We start from the raw sequence: 14,990 nt of genomic DNA, 5'->3' as shown, positions 1-14,990 counted from the left end.
GGGGACAGAAAAACATAGAAACCCTTCAAAGACTAACCTTTTACTACAGCGATTGCTTCTGAAATATATGTGAGTGACAGAAAAAAAGCTTAGAAGACTATTTCTGAAAAATATGTGGCATTTTCTAAGGAAACAAGATCATGAGGTATTTCACTTCAGATAAATTCTAAATCATTGCTACATCTACACAACACACTGAATTAAATAACACAAATTACATTTTAAAATTTGTTTACAGCATAATACCCTCCAGAGAAAGACATGTATCATATGATCTCACTGATATGAGGAATTCTTAATCTCAGGAAATAAACTGAGGGTTGCTGGAGTGGTGGGGGCTGGGAGGGATGGGGTGGCCGGGTGATAGACATTGGGGAGGGTATGTGCTATGGTGAGTACTGCGAATTGTGTAAGATTGATGAATCACAGACTTGTACCTCTGAAACAAATAATACATTATATGTTAAAAAAGAAGAAGAAGATAGCAGGAAGGGAAAAATGAAGGGGGAGAAATCAGAGGGGGAGAAGAACCATGAGAGACTATGGACTCTAAGAAACAAACTGAGGGTTCTAGAAGGGAAGGGGTGGAGGGATGGGTTAGCCTGGTGATGGGTATTAAAGAGGGCACGTACTGAATGGAGCACTGGGTGTTATACGCAAACAATGAATCATGGAACACTACATCAAAAACTAATGATGTAATGTATGGTGATTAACATAACATAATAAAATAAAATAAAATAAATTTTAAAAAATATTTAAAAATAAAATTTGTTTACAGGAGGCATCCATTAAAAATAGCCTATGGGAAGTTACTTTTTATTTTATGATATCAGTGAGATGGTCAAATAAATATCAATGAAATTATATAAAATCACTGGGGTTGGCATAAATAATTTTTTGATACAATGGTGGCTTTATAAATATACTTAGTACAATTAGAATTTGGCCTTTAATACTTTTAACTCTGCAGTTGACTTTCTATAATAACAGATGTTTCCAATGGTATTTTTCTTAGTATTTAAATTTCCTTCAGATTTTATGCTGTGTTTTATGCATGTTTTGCTCATTTTTTTTAAATGAAATACCTGAGGACTCCCATATGGTAGTAAAATACAAGTAGAATGTCATATCATATTACTTTTTACCGAAGATCTAACAGATTCCAACAGAAATGCAGTGTAAAATTGTACTTAAAAATCCAATGTTTCCCAAATCACCATCTTAGTTTGAATTCCCCTGTTAGAAAAACCTGACACAAGGACTGAGATGGAGGTGATTTATTTGGGAAATAATCTCAGGAAGTTAGACTGAAAGAGTGGAGAAAGACAGAACAGCAAGAAAACTGAAGTGTGTTTTATGAAGCTGGTCACCTCTGTGGACAGCTGTGTCTTAATCCCCCACAGACCCTGGGAGGAATCAGGTAGCAGTTGTCTCAGAAACATCCCTCTGAAGGAGAGCGGACTGGGGCCTTTATGTACCAGACTACCCTCATCCATTAGGTGCGGGCTATTCCAGGGGGTGTTATAACCCCCACAAACTCAACCAAGCTGAGAAAATCCCCGCAGTTTCAGGGACAACACTGAGACAGTAAAGCATGAGTGTTTGAAATGAGCTATTGGACGACTGCACCCAGCTACATACAGGCTGAAATCAGAGGTAGCCAAGGGATGTGATGCAGAGCTCAAAGGGCATCTGCTACAACCATTAAACCCCTTGTACCTCCTTTTATGTGCATTTAAGAGGCACTAGCAAAGAAATATGGGATAAAGATGTAATAAGCTTTGAAATCAGACCTGTATTTAAAAGCAGTGCCTACCTGATCAGACGATCAGCATTGGGACATTTCATTACTCTGCCTACAGGATGATAGTAGCTCTCTTCTCAGGCTATGGTCAGGATTAAACGAATTAAGGTATAAGAAACGTCTGACATATTGCAAGTGTCTGTGAGTGTTAGTTACTATTAGCTTGTGCCACCTATAGTGATAACATCACACTCATTTCATATGATTTTTATTCACTGAAGTTATTATGGATGTTTTCTGATGTCAGGATGTTTTCTTTGCTCAGCTCGGTCATTTTGTGTGTGTAGATGCAGGTTACCACTATGCTAGAAAAAGTACATTCCATCACAGCTTGCTTGTTACCAAACTATAAGGCTTGTTAAGTTTCAGTGTAACATTAAATACTCAGAAAAGATTTCCTTAACTCACTAGATCACATACTAGGGGAAGTCAATAAAGTTTTCACCTCTCACTTTTATCTGAATGCAGAGATCATGTGAAATCTTGACTACTAAGAACACATAATATTATACACACTGGCAATACAAACTTTGTATTTTGGCAACTATCTTTGTTGCCAAAAATAGATCTAAGAGCGATTTTTACTTTGACTCTAGAGCACACAGTTGAAAATAAGCCTGAGGTTATCCTTACTATTCTTCTACAAGCATGTCTACCTTATCACAGAGCCACCACCCTCCTCTACTGAGTAAGAAAAAGCAGTCAAGTGCCCAAATATAGGTGAGGAAGGGATACTGAGTGTAAATTTCTGACCTCAGTTCTCTGGAATGATCTGTTGCCAACACCCCCAGATGAACCAGAATATATGGGACACACCCCCTGGACCCTGTTCTTTTCTGCTTAGTTGATGGAATGGGTACAACTATAGATTGCTTTACTCAGGGGCTCATTTTCAGAAAAGAAAAAAAATCATATGTCTTAATCTTTCATCTAAACTTCCTGAGGAGTCCCTAAAGCCAGACTTTTTTTGCATTAATTTCTACATGGAAACAAAAGAGCAAACTCTAATGTTGTCCTCCCCTTAGGTCCCTCTTCTCCTATCATTCAAATCACATTAGGGGCGCCTGTGTGCTTCAGTCAGTTAAGCATCTGCCTTCTGCTCATCATGATCCCGGGATCCTGGGAATGAGCCCCATGTCAGGTTCCCTGCTCGGTGGGGAGTCTGCTTCTCCGAGTCTGCTTCTCCCTCTCCCCACCCCCTGCTAATGCCTTCTCTCTCTCTCATATAAATAAATAAAATCTTTTTTTAAAAAATCACATTAACTTTTGCTCATGTTGTTCTCTTTAGTATTTTTTCTAGATTTTCTGACTTGGTTTCCAGTCCTAACTTGGGTTCATCTCTTTATTCACTTGCTGATATTCATCGAATATTAAGTATGGTTTGATTCCATTTTCAGTCCTGAACCCTTTCCTGAATTGCACCACAGAATCTGACAGTTCTAGCTTTCTTTACACCTGCACTCATTTGAGCACTCAACTTGCTGACATTGGATTTTTCTTTTATGTTTCCTACCAGCTCTTAAAAATGATAACCTCAGCTTAAACCTTTAACTCTCTATTTGGTTTTAATCACTCAGCTTCCAATTACTTGGAAATTGATCTATAACTGGTAAAATTCCTGGCATATTCCTGTCAGGATCCACCCCTGTCAAAACCACGTCTGACTTCTCTTATGTAGATTTATCAAAAGGGCACTTGATGTGAAATTACAGTGACTGGGCTGTCAGCATTACTAATCCTCTCCCAATTACATCCATTCAATTATCTTTATTTGCTGCTCATATGGGTTGGATGAGTGTTCACTACATAGAATTATAGTGGTATTGAAGAGAAGCATCCTGGTGGGTGTCCAATAAATGCTTTGCTGATTAAACTTTGAGACTGTCATCTTGCTCCAGGGATTAGCATGAAACAAACTATTTTGTACATAATGGGTACTCAATAAATATTTGTTGAATTAAATCAAGTGTTTTCTATATGCTCAGCTTTAGACAAGTCTAAAGTACAATACATGGTGGCATCATTTGGCATTTGATTTGGAGCCAGCCCTTCTGTAGCCTGTAACTTTTATGTAGGCTATAATCATACTCATTCTCTTTTGGAATTTGGACAATCACAAGGTTGGAGATGACTCTGAAATCAACCAGCTTCTCACACAGCTGTTATACCATCTTGTGCAATATTTCAGATACAAAGAATATTCCAAATACAGAGAATATTTCATCGGGAGAAAAAACAATGTAATGAGAATGCGGGTAGTCCCAAACAGGATTAGCAGAAAAATGTTCCATATTTGCAAAATATTTTGATCACAGTGGCTGAAAATACCTACAATCATTGGCAAAGTGACTGCAGTAGTTTCAAACCACTGAAATCCATAGGGGAACTACTCTGGTATAAAGTAGCTTCTCAGAATAACTCACCTTAAGGTAGCACTTGACGATCCTGTGAACAATCAGCTGATATGTCTTCCTAAAGGGAAATAAATATTGAATGTACCAATGAAATACATGACTCAGGAATAGGTATGAATGTTAAGGCTTTGTGCCATAAAATGATGGTTCTTGCTGGTTTATTGTCACAACACGTGGTGTCAACCCATGAAGAACATTATCTAAAGCCAGGGTCTTTGTCATTGACACCTTTTCCCCAGAACCATATGTCCCATCAAGATTTGCTGTTTGTGGAGCCTCCTCTAAAAAATATTTAGACATAAAGGTGCCAAAGAAAAAATAAGCAAAAATAAGTTCTGTAAACAAAAATTTTCAGGGAATGTGGGCTTCTGTATCTACTCCTTGGTGAATCACAACACATATTAAAGGCTGGGGGGGAATCCTGTAATAAAGAAATAATTTTAGCTTTATTCCACCTAATAGGTCCTTCGTGTTTCTTTTTACATAACCTTACTAATACCCTATGAACAAAATTTTCTTTATACACTTGGAGAGATGCTTCTCTGGAATGCAATCCTCAAATGAAGAGGATGTCTAGAACATTTCAAGTTATTCTCCCCTTTTGACATGAAAAATACTAAAAGGCCTTTATGCCCAAGACTGCCTTTATTACATGCTTCAGGATTTGTAAACATCTGGTTTAATTGAGTAATCCATTATGGACTCCTCTCTGATTGTAACTTCTGTAGCAACTAAAGTGCTACTTTCTTGCTGAGCATAGAACTCCCAAGGATTCTCTGACTTGGGTTTTCCAATTAAAGATTCTATCCTGTCAAGTCTTTTTTTTTTTTTTAAGATTTTATTTATTTATTTATTTGAGAGAGCGAGAATGAGAGACGGAGAGAGAGCACATGAGAGGGAGGAGGGTCAGAGGGAGAAGCAGACTCCCTGCTGAGCAGGGGGCCCAAGGCGGGACTCGATCCTGGGACTCCAGGATCATGACCTGAGCCGAAGGCAGTCGCTTAACCAACTGAGCCACCCAGGCACCCCTGTCAAGTCTTTTTTTATCTGGAGTTCTCCCTCAAGGAAAGAACAACTTTTACTTCTATGCCTCAGAATAAAATTTATTACTGGCATTTAGCCAATATATTCACTTAGTTTCACGGTTATTTTGATGAATATTATTCAAATTCTTACCAGTTATAGTCAATAGAATATACACTCAGAATATGAAAGTGATCATAACACAGACCTTGACCTAAGAGAATTCATATTGTAAAGAGTAAAGAAGAATGCTAAACAACTAAGTACAATTCCATCAGGATTATGATATTTTATAGGTTATTGCAAAATACTATGGTAACACATTAATATTATTAATTCCAGTTTGAAGGACTTGGGAACAGTCCAAGAGGTTGATAAACAAAAGATGACTATGTATCCCCCAGATCAAAATTCATTCCTTTTTGATGAATATTCATTTATAAATATTTATTGAACACCTACCTTATGCCAGGCATCCTTCTAGGCATTGGGGGGAGGGGCACAATAAACAAAAGAGACATATCTGCCTCATGGAGCTTATTTTCTAGTAGTAAATATAGATTATATATGAAAAAATAAAAATAAAGCACATACTCCTTTCGAAAATGATAATTACTAAAAATTAAGGCAAGAAAAGTAATCTGAAGAATCTGTGGCAGAATACAAGGGGAAAATTATAGTAGAAAAGGCTAGAGAAATCCTCACTAAGGTAACTTTTGCATAAAGTCCTGAAGGAAGTGAGGAAACAGCTCTGTCTGAACACGGTCCCTCCAGGCAGCAGGAGCTGTGAGGGCTAAGACTACAAGCTATACGACTTCCTAGCATGTCTGAGGAAGTGAAGAGACCAGCCTGGCTGCAGCAGCAACAAAGAGGAAGAGAGTAAAGGGAAATGAGGTCAAGAACTAAGGGGATCAGATCAAGAAGGCCTTATAGGCGACAATAATGACTTTGGCTCTTACTTAAGAATACGTTCCATGCAGGGGTGCTAAGCAGAGAAGTGCATGATCTGACTTACACATAACTGAATGTTAAATAGAGCACTTGAATCACCATATTGAGAGTAGACTGAAAGACAGTAAGAGTAAAATAAGAGAGATGAATTAGGAGGTTATTAAAATAATATAAATGAAAGTTGATGGCAGCTCAGTTCACAATGAGTGGGATGGGAAGAAACATTTGGAGTCTTGAGTATATTTTGAAGGACTTACTTATAAATATAGAAACTGAATGAAAGAGATAAATCAAAATTACTTCAAGTTCTTTGAACTGAGTTACTTGAAAGATGGAACTGCCATCAGCTGAGTTACAGAAGGCCTAGGATGGATCAGTTTTCTTAGAAGAGGGAATTTTTCTTGAAGTGTTATGGTCCCTTATTTGCCTGTACCCCTTCGAAGACCTGGGGAAGGTCCTAAAAATATGTTCACACGTTCAAATCTTTCTGCAAAATTTCCTGAAGTAAAGTATTTTAACTAAGATCAGTTGACTACTATTTCTCTTTACCTTGTCTTCCCCTCCATCAGAATTCTCCTCCTACTTGATGGCACTGGAACACCTGTGGGTACTTTTGGGATCCAAGTTAAGATCATTTAAATTGAGAATATGATTAGGTAGAGTCTAATGGCATATATATGTATATATATTTATATATATGTATAGTTAAGTTATTGCTAGCCATTCTCCTATATGCCAACTACTGATGTGATGATTCACCTGGCATCGTGACATAAAGGTGAGAACTGGGGAGTGCAAATGAACATATTCTATAGCATCTAGGAATAAATCTATGGATAAGAGAGGATAAAAAGGATTGAAATGTACTGAACCAGAATTTAGTCGTGGAAAATTCTTCTACTAATCATACATATAAGACTGTTGGTGCAAGATTCTACATTTATTGTCAGCTAGTCAAAACAGAAGTTTTCTTCTACCTACACTCAATGATGCAGTTTATACAATTATGATCACAATAAATATTTTGTGAGAATCATACAAAATAAAATTTATCAGAATTTCTGTATCTGTAGAAGTACTACAAAGAGGGAGTATTCTATGTGTGAGGTCACATATTTGATGCATTACAGTGTATGAGGTCATATCAGTATATCTGTTGCATCTTGTTCTTATGAAAACTGCATTTCCTTGAAATTATTTACAAAAATGCCACCTCAAAACTGAAATGACCTAAAAAATATTTACTCCAATGATAAAGCTCCTGTATAAATATATTCATCACTAAATCAATGGTTGTTACATTGAAAAGACTCTGGTATTTTTTTTATAATCCAGTTCATGAAGAGACGTGAAGTCATATTAACAAATGGGAAATATGTTTAAATTTATTTCTCAGCTGACACAAAATAGTGACACTAACCCAAAAAAATCCCCATAATATATAGCTATAATGAATCAATGACAAGCTGATTAATGACCATGAACAATTCAAATAGTATTTGAGATTGGAAAATACAAGGGAAAACTGTATGTGCCCTGAAATCTTACAAGTCAGATAAGAAAACACTTGAAAAAGCTTTTACCAACTTATAATTCTAAAACTCTACATGACATTTCCAATTACAAGTTGTGGGACATAAACATTCCTAACATATCAAAATAAGAAAAAAAACAATCATTGATGTTAGAGGAATAACCAAATTATCTTTTTCTTCTCTCCAATATAATAGATTTCATAAAATTATTAGAATATGATGGGATAATTGCAGGGTAAATTACCAAGTTGTGGGGGAGAAAAGTATTACAGGGGGTTTTTAGGCAGTTTATTAACAAAAATAGCATGTTAATTTTCTGGATTTTTATAAGTTTAAGGTATTTGTCAGTTTTTAAAATTTGTAATTTATTAATATTTCTTTTCTCATTCATCTATCTGAGGATTATGACAGAAAATGTCTAGAGTGATTTGAACAGACTATTGTAAGAAATATGGATATTGATGACTCTGTTGTTGAAAACTCAGAATGAAGTAAGGAGTATGGTAGATGAAAACTAAATTGCTCAGAGGATATATGAACCATCATGAATAAACTGTTAGAAATACAGACACAGAAGGTACTTCCAGTGAGGGCTCAGGAGGAAATGAGAAACATGTTTCTAGAAACTAGAGGAAGGTGATCCTTTATTATATAGTGGCAGAAAGCTTAGTGGAACTCTGCCCTGCAGTTATGTAGAAAAGAGAATTTGTGAATTTTGAACCTGGATATTGAGCTGAGGAAATTTCTAAGCAAGTGTTAGATGATCTTCTTGAGGCTTATTGTAAAAATAGGAGAATTGAAGAGGAAAAAATGTTAAATGAATAGGAACCAGAACTTCAGGATTTGAGAAATTTTCAGACTATCCAGATCACAAAAAAATGCTAAAATTAAGAGATTCACAGTTAGGAAGCATGCTCTAGACAAACAAAACAAAACAAAACACACCCAGGAGTGTAGCTCTACAAATTTTTGTCTCAGAAAGATCAAGGGGTCAAAGTATTCAATTACATGAAAAGCTCTTTGAACAGACTAAAAGTGTGGATCACAGATCTCATTTAAACCAGGAAAGGATCTAGGAAACTTAAGGGCATTATCCCTCAGCCATCTCAGCAAAAGTCAAAAATAAGAATGCGATTATCTAGGAAAGATCTATGGACAATCCTCCTGCTAATGACATAAATCACAGTGACATATACAGGAGACTCTCAAGGTTCTTAAGTACTTTATAGAAGCAGAGACACCACCAGCTTGGACCAAAAGGAACAAGGAGTCCCAAATAAAAGAAGGCCATAGCTGTGCACCACCCCACCCTCCCTTCCAAATATTACTGGCAGGAAACAAGCTGATAAAACCATCAGCTGTAAACACTTGCTGCCTTTTATGAGAAAAAGAAGAATGACTCAGAGGAGAGAGCCTAGAGCCTAGAGGGTAGAGCCACAAGCTATAAAGGATTAGCCCCAGGTCTTGAAATCTAATAACAGTTTTCCAGGTTGAGTTTCAAAATTTCTTGGGACTGGTAACTCCTTTCTCCTTCCATTTTATCCCTTTTTCAACCAGGATGTCTATTAGTATTATCTTACATCCGTCCCATCACATATTATGGAAGCAGATAATTTGCTCTTTAGTTTCACATGTCCATAGATGGGGAGAAAATATGCCAAAGACAGATTATCAAAGCCTCATGTATACCTAATCTGGATGATATAGATAATGATATTTGAGATTTTTCAGCTGATTAGATTTAGGTAAGACTTTGGACTTTGAGTTGATGCTGTAATGCATCAAGACTTTTGGAGGATTTGGGATGTGGGATGAATTGTATGTATTTTTTATGTGGGAAGAATGTGAATCATTTGAAGCCAAAGAGTGGACTGTAGTAGGTAGAATAATGGTCCCTCAAGATGTCCATTGCCTAATGTCTGAAGCTTGTGAATATTTAACTCATATGGCAAAAGGGACTTTACAGATGTGATTAAGAATATAGACTTTGATGTGGGGAGATTATCCTGTATTATATGTATATATAATTGCATAGTCCTAATAGTGAAGAACCTTTCCTGTGGTCAAAGAGAAACACAATGATGGAAGATGGCTTAGAACGGGGACACATGACAAGAACTTGACCTGTCATTACTGGCTTTGAAAATGGGTAAAGGGAACCATTAACCAAAGAATTCTGTGGCCTTGTAGAAGTTGAGAATGACCTTTAGTTTATAGCCAGCCCAACAACAGGGACGGCAGTCCTACAATCACAAGGGATTGAATCCTCCCAGCAATTCAAATGAGCAAGGAAATGGTTCATTCCTCAGAGCCTCAAGAAAAGAGGAGAATGCTGTTAACATCTTTATTTTAGTGCAGTGATAGCTGGATCAGACCTCTGATCAACAGAACTGTAATTAAAAAAAATGTTGGTTAAACCATTAAGTTTGTGGTAATTTGTTGTGTCAATAACATAAAACTAATACAGGTGTTATTGAAAACTGAACTTGCTACTTATAAAAATAACATGAAATTCAGTGTGGTTGAGGCACAGAGTATTTAAGCTAGAGTGGCAGGCAAAATAATGAAGCTACCAAGAAGGGTGGGCCAGATTATGCATACCTTTTCATCTAATGGGATTCTTAGTTCTATGAAACGGGGACCAACGATAGACCAACTATAAAAGGAAACGTTTTGGAAAATGAGCAGAAACTGAAGCAGTTCTAGAAGGCCAAAAGCAATAATTACCCAGAACAATGCTTCCACCATCATTTGGCAAACTGCTGCTGAGTCCACAAATGGACAGATTTTAACCGGCACTTTGATTTTGCCTCAGCTGCTACAAATTCAGTTCCAGACATAAATGTTCTGAAAAGCAAGTCCGTATCAAGTGCATATATTCTTTCTACAAGGGAGTTGATGGAGTTCCTCTGACTTCTACAATGAAAGACAGGGATTTCCCTATTGTAAACATTATACTTAAAAGAGGAGGAAGGAGGAATTGTCACTGAAAATGACAAATGATCAAGTTTTGTATGTGTCACAAGACTCTTAGTAGACATTAATTATAAAAGACCAAGGCTAATTTACCAGACATATAAGGTAACTCAGGAATGCACAATAGCAGATCATATCCAATTGCCAGTATGTTCTGATGAATAAAAGAAACCATAGAAAGAGAAAGGCACTTTTTTTTTTAAAGATTTTATTATTTATTTATTTATTTATTTATTTATTTATTTATTTATTTACCAGAGAGAGACACAGCCAGAGAGGGAACACAAGCAGGGACAGTGGGAGAGGGAGAAGCTGGCTTCCCGTGGAGCAGGGAGCCCAACGTGGGGCTCGATCCCAGGACCCTGGGATCATGACCTGAGCCAAAGGCAGATACTTAATGACTGAGCCACCCAGGTGCCCCAAGAAATGCACTTTTAAAAAAAACCTCAATCCCAAACAAAAATCAATATTATTTTCTATTTGGTAAAACCTATAAGTTCTCAGAACCATGTGATCTGCAGCTTTCAAAGTGAGTAGGGCAGGTAAATATTCAATTGAACATGACCAGTGACTCAGCAAAAGAATTCACAACTGTGAGAAAGACCACCACATGTACTCTCATTGTTGTATACTAAAATCATCATCACTAAACAGTCTGAGTAGTCTGGAAATCTGGACACAAAGAAACTTCTGTACCATCCTCTGTCAGGAAAGGGAAAGAAAGTGTTTCCTTTAACTAGTGACATCTAAAAGCTATCATTTCCTTGGCATGTACTGCATTCAGGTACATTCTACTAATTGCTTGACATGTTGCCCTCACAAGAGCTCTATGAAGTGGGCATTATAGTACCTCTTTTACAAACAGAGATTCTGAAATATAGGACTTGAGAATTTGCTGAAGTTATGAAGATAGTAAGGGGCAATGGACAGGTCAAGACTGAATATTGGTTATGGTAGGAAAGAAACAGAAAATGTCCAAAAGAAGTACTTATATATTATCTCTCTCTCTTCTCCATTAAGCAGGAAGAACACTGGAAAAATTATGAAAAGCAACACTTTCACAACTCTAGAAATTAAACAAAAGATTGCAATAATTCCAGGGCCACTGATTCAAGAAAAATGGCTGAATCTCAGCAAAAAAAGTGTTCTTTGTGGCATGTGACTTGTCACAACAAAGGGATCCTCCATAAGATTAACATTTGACAATAAGAAAATAGAAAACTTGAACAACATCAGAAACCAGCTAGAAATAAAGCACATCTACTCAAGAGCAGTGGACTACACATTCTTTTCAAGTGTACATGGAACATTCTCTAGGATAGACCATATGTTAGTTCATAAAATAAGACCCAAGAAATTTCAAAGGACTGAAATCATATAAAGTATCTTTTCTTTTCTTTTTTTCTTAAGATTTTATTTATTTATTTGAGAGAATGAGATAGAGAGAACATGAGTGGAGGGAGGGGCAGAGGGAGAAACAGACTCCCCACTGATCAGGGAGCCTGACAGGGGGCCCATGACCTAAACCAAAGGCAGATGCTTAACCAACTGGGCCACCCAGCCACCCTCAAACTATCTTTTCTGACAACAGTTTAATTATAAATTAATAACAGAAGGAAGTTGTAGAATTCACAAATATTTGGAAATTAACACACTTAGATAACCAATAGATCAAAGAAGAAATCACAAAGGAAATTAGATAATACTTTACTATGAATAAAACAAAAACAACACTTAAAACTTATGGTATTCAAAATCCCTTTCACAAAGGTGGCACCAAAGGCAAAGAAGGAAGCCCCTGCCCCTCCCAAAGCCAAAGCCAAAACAAAGCCTTTGAAAGCCAAGAAAGCAGTGCTGAAAGGCATCCACAGTCACACACACACACACACACACACACACACACAATCTGCATGTCACCTACCTTCCCATGGCAACCCAAATATCTTCAAAAGAGTGCCTCCAGGAGAAACAAGCTTGACTGCTATGCCATCATCAAGTTCCTGCTGCATACTGAATCAACCATGAAGAAAATGGAAGACAATGACACAGTTGTGTTCATTGTGAAGGTCAAGGTCAACAGGCACCAGATCAAAGAGGCTGTGAAGAGGCTCTATGACACTGACATGGCCAAGGTCAGCACCCTGATCAGGTCTGATGGAGGGAAGAAGGCATAGGTTCAACTGGCTTCTGACTATGATGCTTTGGTTGTTGCCAATAAAATTGAGATCATCTAAACTGAGTCTAGCTGGCTAAATCTAAATATAAATTTTTTCATCATAAAACAACAACAACAAAAACATGGTATTCAGCTGAAGTATTTCCTAAAGGGGAATTATAGCTGTAAATATCTACCTTAAAAAAATGAAATATCTCAAATCATTAACCTAAACTTCTACCTTAAGAACTAAAAAAAGAAAAACAAACTACATTCATATCAAGCAAAATGAAAGAAATAATAAAGATCAGAATGTAGGTAGAAAAACAGTAGAGAAATTGAATGAAGACAAAAGGGCTTTTTTAAAAGATCACCAAAATTAATCAGGTTTCAGCCTAACTGACCAAGAAAATTTTTAAGAGAGAGAGAGAAAGGAGGAGGCAGGAAAGAGACTCAATTTATTAAATCAGGAATGAAAGAGGGGCATCACAGCAACTTCTTCCTAGAAACTTCTCCAAAGGCAAGGGAAGCCAGGGCAAAAATGAACTATTGGGACTTCATCAAGATAAAAAGCTTTTGCACAGCATAGGAAACAGTCAACAAAACCAAAAGACAACCGAGAGAATGGGAGAAGATATTTGCAAATGACATATCAGATAAAGGGCTAGTATCCAACTTCAAGTAAGCACACTGAAAGGGTTGGACTTCTTGGGACCCTTGGAATCAGGAAGTCTGTGTTTTCCACTTTTTTTTTCTCCTGTACTTAAGATGATTATTTTTCCTGGGTCTGCTTCAAAGCCTCTGTGTCTTTCAGAGTTTTGGGCATATAATAGAAATTTCAGGTCTTTTCCAAAGGAATTTTTCCCCCTTTAGCTTTATTAAAAAGTTGTATTAGGTAATTTCTTATAGGATTCTATAACTTACTATATTTAATTCTTTTAAGCCTAGGAAAGCCATCACCAAGACATCATGGAGATTATATCAAGGGGGGATGCAAGCTATTATCCTAGACCAATTTTCTGTCTACTATCTTTATTCTTTGTATCTCTGTCATATATCCTTTCAGCTATTTGCTAATTTAGATGAGGGAAAAATTAGAGGACAAAAAAGAGTTTGGAAAATAGGATTGGGTCTTTCAGTAGCAATACAAGATCCAACTAGATAGTGAGACGGGAGTCCATCAAAATCCTAAAGGAGAACACAGGCAGCAACCTCTTCGACCTCAGCCACAGCAACTTCTTCCTAGAAACATCGCCAAAGGCAAGGGAAGCCAGGGCAAAAATGAACTATTGGGATTTCATCAAGATAAAAAGCTTTTGCACAGCAAAAGAAACAGTCCACAAAACCAAAAGACAACCGACAGAATGGGAGAAAATATTTGCAAATGACATATCAGATAAAGGACTAGTATCCAAAATCTAGAAAGAACTTATTAAACTCAACACCCAAAGAACAAATAATCCAATCAAGAAATGGGCAGAAGACATGAACAGACATTTTTCCAAAGAAGACATCCAAATGGCCAACAGACACATGAAAAAGTGCTCCACATCGCTCAGCATCAGGGAAATCCAAATCAAAACCTCAATGAGATACCATCTCACACCCGTCAGAATGGCTAGAATCAACATGTCAGGAAACGACAGATGTTGGCAGGGATGCGGAGAAAGGGGAACCCTCCTACACTGTTGGTGGGAATGCAGGCTGGAATGCTGCTCTGGAAGACAGTATGGATGTTCCTCAAACAGTTGAAAATAGAGCTACCATACGATCCAGCAATTGCACTACTCGGTATTTACGCTAAGGATACAAATGTAGGGATCCGAAGGGGTACGTGCACCCTGATGTTTATAGCAGCAATGTCCACAATAGCCAAACAGTGGAAAGAGCCAAGCTGTCCATTGACAGATGAATGGATAAAGAAGATGTGGTGTATATATACAATGGAATATTATGCAGCCATCAAAAGGAATGAGATCTTGCCATTTGCAACGATGTGGATGGAACTGGAGGGTATTATGCTGAGCGAAATAAGTCAATCAGAGAAAGACATGTATCATATGACCTCACTGATATGAGGAATTCTTAATCTCAGGAAACAAACTGAGGGTTGCTGGAGTGGTGGGGGG

General features: G+C 37.1%; 1 long non-coding RNA gene across 1 annotated transcript in view; it reads right to left on the bottom strand.

Moving 5' to 3' along the window:
- Positions 1–4,230: 4,230 nt before the first annotated feature.
- Positions 4,231–14,990, bottom strand: part of LOC141373239 (uncharacterized) — a 166,893-nt gene continuing 156,133 nt past the window's right edge. Inside the window, exon 3 of the long non-coding RNA XR_012378975.1 lies at positions 4,231–4,279. This is a non-coding gene — a long non-coding RNA (uncharacterized lncRNA). The remainder of the gene's footprint in view (positions 4,280–14,990) is intronic.

This window comes from Callorhinus ursinus, unplaced genomic scaffold (assembly GCF_003265705.2).
Source record: "Callorhinus ursinus isolate GAN/ISIS: 27379988/994484 unplaced genomic scaffold, GSC_fseal_2.0 scaffold8, whole genome shotgun sequence".
NCBI lineage: Eukaryota > Metazoa > Chordata > Mammalia > Carnivora > Otariidae > Callorhinus > Callorhinus ursinus.
This window is presented reverse-complemented; position numbering and strand designations above follow the sequence as displayed.